Below are 11,090 nucleotides of genomic sequence, written 5' to 3'. Positions count from 1 at the left end.
AGGAAGCGGGGGGCGGCCCGGCCCGGCCGCGCTGGGATTTGTAGTTCGCAGCGGGCTCGGCCCTGCCCCGGCTCTTCCCGCGGGACTGCGGCTCCCAGCCGGACACGGCGCAGGGAGACGGGACCGGCCCCGGCCGCAGGTAACGCGGAACGGGAGGGAAGCGGTTGCGGGGATAGGCGGGGGGCAAAGGGGGCTTGGGAGGGGTGCGCGGGGTGAGGGGTGAGGAGGGTACTTGGTAAAGGGGTGCGGGAGGGATGCTCAGGGTGAGGGATGCAGAAGTAACGGGGAAAGGGGTGCGGGAGGGATGCTCAAAGGGAGGCATGAGATGCAGGAGGGATGCTGCGGGGTCGGGATGCTGAAGGGATGCTCAGGGTGAGGGATGGAGGGGTACTTGGGTACAGGGGTGCAGGAGGGATGCTGAAAAGGAGAGAGGAGATGCAGGAGGGATGCTCAGGGGTCGGGATGCTGGAGGGATGCTCAGGGTGAGGGATGCAGGATAGTTGGGTAAAGGGGTGCAGGAGAGGTGCTCAGGTGAGGGATTCAGGAGGGGTGCTCAAAGGGAGGTGTGCTCGAGGGATGCGATGCAGGAGGGATTTTCGGGGGTCGGGATGCTGAAGGGATGCTCAGGGTGAGGGATGCAGGGGTACTTGGGTAAAGGGGTGCAGGAGGGATGCTGAAAGGGAGAGAGGAGATGCAGGAGGGATGCTCGGGGGTCGGGATGCTGGAGGGATGCTCAGGGTGAGGGATGCAGGATAGTTGGGTAAAGGGGTGCAGGAGGGGTGCTTGGGTGAGGGATTCAGAAGGGGTGCTCAAAGGGAGGTATGCTCGAGGTATGAGGTGCAGGAGGGATGCTTGGGGGTCAGGATGTTGGAGGGATGGTCAGGGTGAGGGATGAAGGAGGGGTACTTGGGTAAAGGGGTGCGGGAGTGATGCTCAAGGGTCAGGATGCAGAAGTCTGGGGGAAAGGGATTCGGAAGGGGTTCTCAAAGGGAGGGATGCTCGAGGGAAGAGATACAGGAGGGATACTTGGGGTTCGGGATGCTGAAGGGATGCTCAGGGTGAGGCATGTAGGAGAGAGAGTTGGGTAAAGGGGTGCAGAAGGGGTGCTCAATGAGAGTGATACTCGAGGATAGAGATTCAGGGGGATGCTCAAGGGTCAGGACGTTGGAGCAATGCTCAGGATGAGGGATGAAGGAGGGGTACTTGGATAAAGGGGTGCAGGAGGAGTGCTCAAAAGGAGGGGTGCTAGAGCGAAGAGATGCTGGAGGGATGCAGGAAGGTGTGCAGGGGAAGGGACACATGAGAGATGCTTGGGGGTCAGAATGCTGGAGGAATGTTTGGAGGTCAGGATGCCAGAGGGGTGCTCAGGAGGGACATTTGGGAAAAGGGGTGCAGGAAGGACGATCAGGGTGAGGGATACAGGAGCGGTACTCAGGGGAAGAGATGCAGAAGAGAAGCCTTAAGGAAAGGGGTGCAGGAGGGATGCTCAAAGGGAGGGATGCTTGAAGAAGAGATGCAGGAGGGAGACTCTGGGTTTGGGATACACAGGGGTCAGGATGCTGAGGGATCTGGATGATGGAGTGATACTTGGAGTGAAGGATGCATAAAGGGAGCTCAGGGAAAGGGGTTCAGGAGGGATGCTTCGGCATCGGGATGCAAAAGGGAGCTCTCGGGTGCAGAAGGGATACTGAAAGGAAGCGATGCTCAACGGAAGAGATGCAGGAGGGATGCTTGGGGTTTGGGATGCTTAGGGGAAGGGGTGCATGAGGAATGCTCAGAGGGAGGAATACTCGGTGGCTGGGATGCAGGAGTGATGCTCAGGGACTGGGATGCAGGAAGGAGTTGCAGTGAGGAGTGTCTGGGGGTCAGGATGCAGTCAGGGTTCTCAGGAACTTGTATGCTCAGAGGAAGGGATGCTTGAGAGGGATACTCAGAGAGATGCTCAGGGGTTGGGATGTAGAAACAGGCTTTTAGGGAGCTATGCAGGAGAGATGTTTGGAGTAAGGGCTTCTCAGAGGGCTGAGATGCAGGAAGGATGCTCAGGGGAGGGTTGCTTGGAGGGAAGGGTTCAGGAGAGAGGCTCAGGATTCAGGATTCCAGGAGGGATGCTCAGAGAGAGGGATGGTCTGTGGTCAGGATGTGGAGGGAACCCTGGAGGAGCGATCCTTCAGTGACAGGGTACAGGGGGATGCTTGGAGGGAGAGTTACAAGATCAGCATTGTTAGGTGGGGTTGTGTGTGCAGTCCCCTGGTGCCTGCAGGGCTTTGCAAATCTATCATGAGAAACTGGCCAAGACGGATCAGGTTTTCCCTAGGGAAGCTGACTTGAGAAGAGACACCCAGGAGTGTTCCCATCCCATAGGGAACTGCTTGCAGGTTACATCTGCCCTGAGTTGGGCTTTGCAGGAGTTACTGAAAGATAAAAGCACCACCAAAACCTTGGGGATGTCTGTATCTCCAAGCAGTGAGGCTGCATCTGATGGATCCCGGTGTTAACCCTCCCTCCAACATGCTTTGGCAAACAGGACATGGTTTTCCCTTGGTCTGTATCCAGGGGTTTAGTTTCTTGACACAGAGAAGAGCAGACAGAAATCTGAAGGAAGAAGAGCGATGTTAATGCTATAAATACCTGCAAGAAAACAGCCAGCTTTCCGGAGGAGATGTATTTACAGCCTCCAGGGATGATAATAGAAAGGACATTGGTCTGAAGGTCAGTGCAGGATGCAGGCACTCCTGGTATAAAGCCCTAGGGAATAGGGGAGCACAGCTCTGGCTGAGAGCTCTGGAAAGCAGAAGGGGAAGAAAGGGAAGATACCTTCCTGTGTGGGGAACGTGAGGAGGAGTGACCATACCTGGGATAAACAGACCTGCTGTGGGCAGGACAAAGCCTTGGGGCATCCAATGCCAAATGTATTCAGTAAATTAAGAAGCAACTGGGGTGGGTTATTTCTGCCTGTGGTTGGTGCTGGGCTTAGGGGTTTGTAATGGTGAGAGCAAGTCCTGCCCTTTCCGTGCCTTTCTCTGCTGCTGGTTTAAATGAAAGGAGAGAGGAATTTAATTCCTTGTGTCTTGCTTTCTGCATCCATAGCATAGTTATTAACGTGCTAGTGATGGCTTTGAGATGCTTTATGAGACCAAGATACCAATAGGTATCAGAGATGCACGTATTAGAGGTATTAGAGATGTGTATGTAGCTGTTGACTGGAGGGGAGGAACAGAGCTGGGAGGAGGAGGCTGAAGAAAGAGTGGGTGAGATGTCAGAGCCTTGGGCTTTATTTGGTATTACTGCACTGATCACTGACATCCAGCCAAAGCCTTTCTCTATTCAATGACTGAGTGCCCAACAGCAAAAAGCAGAGAGCAAGAGAAGAAGCTGATCGATTTGTGTGCACCAAAGAGACCAAAGAAGAAGCACTGGGGAAATAAGAGAGCAGGGTGGCTAAGATCGATGGGTTCAGGAAGGGCAGCAGCCCAGCACTGCTGTCCATGAGTTAAGGCCATGGTAAGTCACTTAGAGATGGCTGATGATAGAGTTGTATGGTGTGGTCAAGCATGTTTATAATGGCTTAGAGGAAAAAGGAAGGATGAAATGCGTGGCACTGCAGAAGAAAGGAGAAGGATCCTCAGTGGTCTAAACCATCTGATTTTAATATGGTAACTTTTTAGATGGTAAATTTAGGCTGATTGCCTTTTATTTGGGTAAGAGGCAACGGATTCAATCTAAAACAGGGGAAGTTCAGGTTGGATGTAAGGAGGAAGCTCTTCCCTGTGAGGGTGCTGAGGCCCTGGCACGAGGTGCCCAGAGAAGCTGTGGCTGCCCCATCCCTGGCAGTGTTCAAGGCCAGGTTGGACACAGAGGTTTGGAGCAAGCTGCTCTAGTGGAAGGGGTCCCTGGCCATGGCAGGGGTTGGAGCTGGATGAGCTTTAAGGTCCCTTCCAACCCAAACCACTCTGGAATTCTACAGTCTTATTGAAACCCATTGGAAATCTGTGCGGTCACAGGAGAGAATCTCGCTGCTCCCAAGGTGGAGCTCCTGATGTACAGCAAATCCATGCAAAAGTGCCAGCATTCGGGTGGTGATGCTCAGATAAATCTCCACTCTCTGGAGAGGCCAGAAAGCTGCAGAGCAGGGTGCAAGGTCCTGCAGAGCGTGGGGACAGCCTCCTGCTACTGCCTGTGACTAAAGGGGGATCTCCATCAGCGCTGTACTAAAGGGCGGCTGTGATTCAGAGCCGCAGAGGACAGGAAAGCACGAGGAGCCCTGCCAGCCAGAAGTAATTAGCTCTAGTGAGTAGGAGATACACAACACAAGTACAGTCTGTCACTGGAAAGCAGTTTGGGACAGGAAGAGAAGAATATGTGATCCCCTTGAAAAGAGAAGGGAAATTTAGGACGGCAGATTATTATTGCACACAAAAATATTTGGCCAGGCTTCCGTGCTGGCACTTTTTTCCCTGTTACGACTGCAGATGGGGAGAGCCACACTTCTGTTTCCCAAGGGGTATTTAATTGGGTTTTTCTGCAGTTATCAGGTCTGAGCTTCTGCCCAGATCTCATAGAAATAGGCCCGATCCTCTTCTGTGCCATGGCACTTGATGGGTGCAACTCAGAGAGCAGCTGAAGCGAGCAAAGTAAGGTGGAAACTTGCCATTAATGTATTTGCAGGTCTGGAGAGGTTTGGCTGCTGGCTCTGCCGTAACCTATTGCATCTCCTGCAGTCCTGGTCCAGCTCTGGGGCAGCAGCACAAGAGGGACGTGGAGCTGTTGGAGCGAGTCCAGAGGAGGCCATGGAGATGCTGCGAGGGCTGGAGCAGCTCTGCTCTGGAGCCAGGCTGAGAGAGCTGGGCTGGGTGAGCCTGGAGAAGAGAAGGCTCCTGAAGGGGAGACCTGAGAGCAGCTCCAGTGCCTGAAGGGGCTGCAGGAAAGCTGGAGAGGGGCTTGGGACAAGGGCCTGTAGGGACAGGCCAAGGGGGAATGGGTTGGAAGGGGCTTGGAGCAAGCTCTAGTGGAAGGTGTCCCTGCCCATGTCAGAGGGTTGGAACTGGATGAGCTTTAAGGTCTCTTCCAACCCAGATCAGTCTGGGATTCTATGATTCTATGAAATGGTTTGATCTGGATGTGCATCAGTGTATCATATGGCTACAACAATGTGAATGATACCTGCTCTGTCACTTATGTGAGATCTTCCCTTGGGTATCTTCCTATAGATATAGTTTGTATGCCATTGGGCTCTATTTTAATTGAAGCCTTGAGCCATTGTTACAGTGAAAATAATATAAGAGAGGCTGAGGCTTTAGAGAACAATGAGTAGCCGGATGTGAAATAATAAAGAAGAAGAGAGAAGAAGCGATTGTTTCATTGGGAGGACTCAAGATAGAAACCACAGCATTAAGTCACTGTGAGTGCTTGATGTATGCACAGAAGAGCATTGAACTGGAATCACATCAGTTACATTAATTAAGGTTATTTAGCCAGAAAAACTAAATCTCAGCTAAACAAAGAGTATAGCCAGGTGTCTAAATGATAATAGATCAGGAGGAAGCAGAAGTAGGAGGTGCAGTAGCACAGATGAGGGCCCAGTGGTGGATTTGCTTGGTTATTTCCAGCCTTGTAGGGAAATTGCCATTTTTTCCTAGTTATTTAAAGAGGTTTTTTTTAGGCTTTTGGAGGAATAGTCATAAGGAAGTGGTAATAATGACTGTCTGTGACTGCCTGATACCTGCTGCTCAGGCTGTATCTACTGGATGTGGTAATGAGGAGTCACAGGCTATGGTCGTTCATCCTTGGCTGGCAGAACAGGCAGGTTCTTTGGACCAAAAATAACCCCCTTTGCCTGTGAATAAAGGGGAAAACCATCATTAGGACACAATTGCTTTAATGCTCCTGGAAAACAGCCCTAGAGAGGTTTGTGACGCAGGGGATGGTCCTTTTCAGAAGTCATATACCAAGTCATGGCAAATTTTGTACCAATCTTAGACCATCCAGTGTTGTCTGTGCAGTATTTTGTGCTCTAGCAAGGCACTGAGTGCGCTCCCTTCCATCCTGCAGCAACTCAGCGTGCTACAGGATTGAGCCCTAATTGCCTGGCTGCCTGGAGGATGCAGCAGGAGCAGCAGTAATGTCTTGGTTGACATAAAAGAAACCATTTCAGCAGCAGTTATGGGCAGTAAAAGGTGAATCTTGTCTCTGTACTTCCAGGCCCCCAGAGAATTCAGGGAAGGGGATCATCATTTCATCTTCTTCTTTGTAAGCAGGAAGCAAATCACTTTATTTATCAGCTTGTGTTTGATGGTGGGATTTTTTTCCTTCCTTTAGTGGTATTTATCCAACTATAAATGATGCCAGTGTATGAAATGTGCTGAATTCATTACCAAGATTCACTGATGCTAAGGGACATCTGAGATTTATCTTTTCAGAGCTTTGTAAGATCTGGGATGTGGGAACTGATGCTGCATTCTGTGTAAGATCCTAAGGAGCCTTTCCTGGCAATCAGCTGCTGGCAGGGATAAGGGAATGAATTGATTTAGCAATAATTGGATAGACTTCAATTGAAATGAATCCTAACTAAAGGGAAAGCGCAGGCAGAAGATAAATATAACACCTCTGAACAGTGCAGATTATGGAGATTAGACCCAAGCAAAGCCCAAGGTCAGTTTTCATCCTGAGGTTTTGCAGTTTACTTGGTTTAGAGAGTGAAGCTGAGCTGGGTGATGCTCTCTTGGCTTAAATTCCTCTTCCTTCTCTGGTTTCTAGAGCGTGGTTGGGTATCGGTCCTTGCAAGGACACATCTCATGGGCAGCAATACCTGTTGCAAGTGTTGATGAAATGCTTCATTTATGGCTTTAGATGGAATTTGAGTCTGGAGCCAGAGCTTCAGTCTTTAACAGCACCCTTTTTATTCTGAGGGGGCATAGGAGAAAGCACAGTGTGTATTTGTGCATGCAGTGTGTGGTACCTAATGCCATCAAGACTTGTTGATGTGCCCCATGGAACAGGGAATGACTTCAGGATGGCTTTGTAGGTGTGAGCATCTGCATGACAAGGATGGGATAGGGAGACACAGGATGAGATAGGGAGACATCCCTCTTCCAGAGCACATCTCCCTGTCTAGCACATCTTCAAAAATCAAGAGAGATTATCACAGTATCACAGTATCACAGTATGTTAGAGATTGGAAGGGACCTCGAAAGATCATCTAGTCCAATCCCCCTGCCGGAGCAGGAACACCTAGATAATGTTACACAGGAATGCATCCAGGCGGGTTTTGAATGTCTCCAGGGAAGGAGACTCCACAACCTCCCTGGGCAGCCTGTTCCAGTGTTCCGTCACCCTCACTGAGAAGAAGTTTCTTCTCAAGTTTAAGTGGAACCTCTTGTGTTCCAGTTTGTACCCATTACCCCTTGTCCTATCATTGTTTGCCACTGAGTAGAGCCTGGCTCCGTCCTCGTGACACTCCCCCTTTATATATTTATAGACACTGATAAGGTCACCCCTCAGTCTCCTCTTCTCCAAACTATAGAGACCCAGCTCCCTCAGTCTTTCCTCATAAGGGAGATGTTCCACTCCCTTAATCATCTTTGTTGCCCTGCGCTGGACTCTCTCCAGCAGCTCCCTGTCCTTCTTGAACTGAGGGGCCCAGAACTGGACACAATATTCCAGATGGGGTCTCACCAGGGCAGAGTAGAGGGGAAGGAGGACCTCTCTCGACCTACTAACCACCCCCCTTCTAATACACCCCAGGATGCCATTGGCCTTCTTAGCCACAAGGGCACAGTGTTGGCTCATGGTCATCCTGTCGTCCACTAGGACCCCCAGGTCCCTCTCCCCTACACTGCTCTCTAACAGGTCGTTCCCCAACCTATACTGGAACCTGGGGTTGTTCCTGCCCAGATGCAGGACTCTACACTTTCCCTTGTTATATTTCATCAAGTTACTCCCTGCCCAACTCTCCAGCCTATCCAGGTCTCGCTGGATGGCAGCACAGCCTTCTGGCGTGTCAGCCACTCCTCCCAGCTTAGTGTCATCAGCAAACTTGCTGATAGTACACTCAATTCCCTCATCTAAATCATTGATGAATATATTAAATAATACCGGTCCCAGTACTGACCCTTGAGGCACTCCACTAGTTACAGGCCTCCAACTAGACTCAGCCCCATAGACTACAACTCTCTGGCTTCTCTCCTTCAGCCAGTTCGCAGTCCACCTCACTACCTGATCATCCAGTCCACACTTCCTCATTTTAGCCGCGAGGATGCTGTGGGAAACTGTGTCAAATGCTTTGCTGAGGTCAAGGTAGACCACATCCACCGCTCTGCCATCATCCATCCACCGTGTTATTTCCTCATAAAAGGCTAAGAGATTGGTCAAACATGATTATGTTAGAGCCTGGTTTTGCCAGCCTCCCTTTGGCTCTTGGGATGACCATAGGGCACATCCTCTTGGAAGCTATGTCTGGCACATGAAGGAGGTGGCTGGGAATGACCAGCATTCATTTACCAAGGGTAAATCATGCCTGACTTCTGTGATGTCCTGTAAGGATGCTCTGGTAGATCTGTGGGTGAGACAGCAGCAGCAGATGCTGTCCTTGACTTCAGTAAGGCTTTTGAGATGCTGGGGAGGGACTCTTCATTAGGGACTGTAGCGACAGGACAAGGGGTGATGGGTTCAAAATGAAACAGGGGAAGTTTAGATTGGATATAAGGCAGAAGTTCTTTACTGTGGGGGTGCTGAGGCACTGGAATGGGTTGCCCAGGGAGGTTGTGAATGCTCCATCCCTGGCAGTGTTCAAGGCCAGGTTGGACAGAGCCTTGGGTGCCATGGTTTAGTGTGAGGTGTCCCTGACCATGGCAGGGGGGTTGGAATCAGATGATCTTAAGGTCCTTTCCCATCCTAACTATTCTATGATTCAGGAGATGGAGCCAGGCTTTCCAGAGTAGAGCATGGCAGGATGAGAAAAAGCAGACACTGAAATGAGAGTTTCCAACTGGAATTAAGGAAAACCTTCCCACCAGGAGCTAATCAGGCCCTGGGCAGGTTGGCTGTGCGGTCTCCATCCTGAGATGCCTCAATACCTAAATGGACAAAGCCATGAACAGCTCAGTGTGATTTCAGCTTCATGCAGGGATTGGACTAGAGACCTCCCAAGGTCCTTTCCCTCCTTATCCCATCATTTTACCCAAGATGCTCCTGCCAATTGTTCACCAGGGAGCAGAACAGTTTTGCCATTTCATGGGATTCTTTCTTTTGCCTGCAAACCTCATGTTGCACTTTGTATGTGAGCTACAGAACAGATGGGAACCTCAAAGCTGTTTTTCAGCTTCATAATTAACATTGACCTTCTACAGCAACCTCCTGTGCTCCAGGAGCTCGGTTCTCTTTCCAAGCAGGAATGAGTTGATTCCCCCCAACTTTTCCATGAGTTGTTATTGCCAGTGAGGAAGATGAAGTGCACACAGGTTGTCCCACTCATTATAAAAGCTTGATTATCTCTTTATTTCAGTATTAAACAGAGGAGAGGCAGGGACCAGATCTCTAAGGCAGCATTCAGCTGCCCAGCAATGGAATTGTCCTTCCCTCTCCTGCAGCATCCTGGGTTATTTATGATGCACTTCCAATTCCTGCAACAGATGAGACAGGGATCTTGCAGACAATCGTCTCCTCCTCTGCAAACCCTGATTCATTCTTCAGGCAGGTCCTGGGGGAAAAAGAAAGCTAATATGAGATCCTTTAAATAATCTCTCTCTGAAAGCATCTGGAGCTGTGCTGGGGTTGAGTTAGCCATCTAAACTCCTCACCTTTGACATGTTGATGATGTTTTAGTGTGGAATGCTCTTTCAGTGTAGTTTTATGATTACGTATTACAAAGCAACTTGAGTGCTATTTTAATGCAGTTCTAAGATTATAAATGTCGTCTTCTCAGCATCCTCCATCCCGGCTTTGTCTGGTCCATACCCAGGGAGCAGCTTGGGGTACCCTGATACACAATGGACACATGGGCTTGTTTGTCCCCTCCTGATATCAACAGGTAGTTAAAGAAGTGGGAGTCTGTTACCTAAAGTCTAACCTTGTACTGTAGAGTCCTTTGCGGAGAGGAGAGCATGGACCCTCCACAAGGTCAACTCAATCACGGGATCATAGACTCACAGAGTGGTTTGGGTTGGAAGGGACCTTAAAGCTCATCCAGTTCCAACCCCTGCCATGGGCAGGGACACCTTCCACTAGAGCAGCTTGCTCCAAGCCCCTGTGTCCAACCTGGCCTTGAACACTGCCAGGGATGGGGCAGCCACAGCTTCTCTGGGCACCCTGTGCCAGCGCCTCAGCACCTTCACAATAAAGAACTTCTTTCTTATCTCCAACCTGAACTTCCCTTGTTTCAGGCTGAACCCATCACCCCTTGTCCTATTGCTACAGTCCCTGATGAAGATCCCCCCTCCAACATCCTTGCAGCCCCCTTCAGATACTGGAAGACTAAACTCAGGTGGTTCTGCCCATGTGTCTTTGAGGTCCAAATATCAATATGAAGATGATGCAGACCTTCCTTCTTCCTGCCCCATGGATCATTTCAGGCTGTAGGAAAGGAGGTTCTCCAAATGTGCATTTGTGCAGTACATTGTACTGAGAGACCTTCTGTGGGTGAAGATATCCTGGATGTCGAATTGCATCACTCTGGAATAGGGTTTCTTGTGCAGTAATGCATCCAACACCTATGACAGATGCTAGTTACAGATGCTGTTCTGAGCCCTTCTAGGGAAATCCTTAGGGTTTCTTTAAGCACTCCCTCCTCTAATGCTTTATTGCTGCTGAATTTGGGCTGTGACAAATGGGAAACTTTGCCTGACTCTGCAGTTTCTCTCTCCTCTCGCTCTGGTCCCGCATACAAATGCAGCAGGTCCCTGGGGAGAAGCCAAGACTGCACCACTCATCCGGAGTGACTGGCAGCACGGTGCGAGTGCCAAACCTACACCCCTGTGATTGCACACAGAGCCTGCAGTCCCATCGCTGCTTCCCAGGGCTTTGCTCTCCTTCCCTGAATGTGAAGGCAGTCATCGGGAGCGTCTTCGTCTCTTTAGGACACATAAGCCAGTAGAAAC

The 11,090-nt window shown here is 50.3% G+C and overlaps 1 protein-coding gene across 3 annotated transcripts in view; it reads left to right on the top strand.

Moving 5' to 3' along the window:
* The first annotated feature begins 6 nt into the window (after positions 1-6).
* Positions 7-11,090, top strand: part of USP35 (ubiquitin specific peptidase 35) — a 31,504-nt gene continuing 20,420 nt past the window's right edge. Inside the window, exon 1 of one of the 3 annotated variants that reach the window (XM_061458071.1) lies at positions 7-139. The gene's annotated coding sequence lies outside the window, so the exon portion shown is untranslated. Of the gene's footprint in view, positions 140-2,213; positions 2,710-11,090 lie in introns of those variants that run through there. The other 2 variants (XM_061458072.1, XM_061458073.1) reach the window with 2 other exon arrangements.

Source organism: Pezoporus flaviventris, unplaced genomic scaffold, assembly GCF_033815535.1.
Source record: "Pezoporus flaviventris isolate CSIRO_AGI_PZ_B2104156 unplaced genomic scaffold, CSIRO_AGI_Pfla_v1 ptg000025l, whole genome shotgun sequence".
In the NCBI taxonomy this organism is placed as follows: domain Eukaryota; kingdom Metazoa; phylum Chordata; class Aves; order Psittaciformes; family Psittacidae; genus Pezoporus; species Pezoporus flaviventris.
Note: the sequence above shows the minus strand (reverse complement) of the source record. Positions and strands in the feature narration are given on the sequence as shown.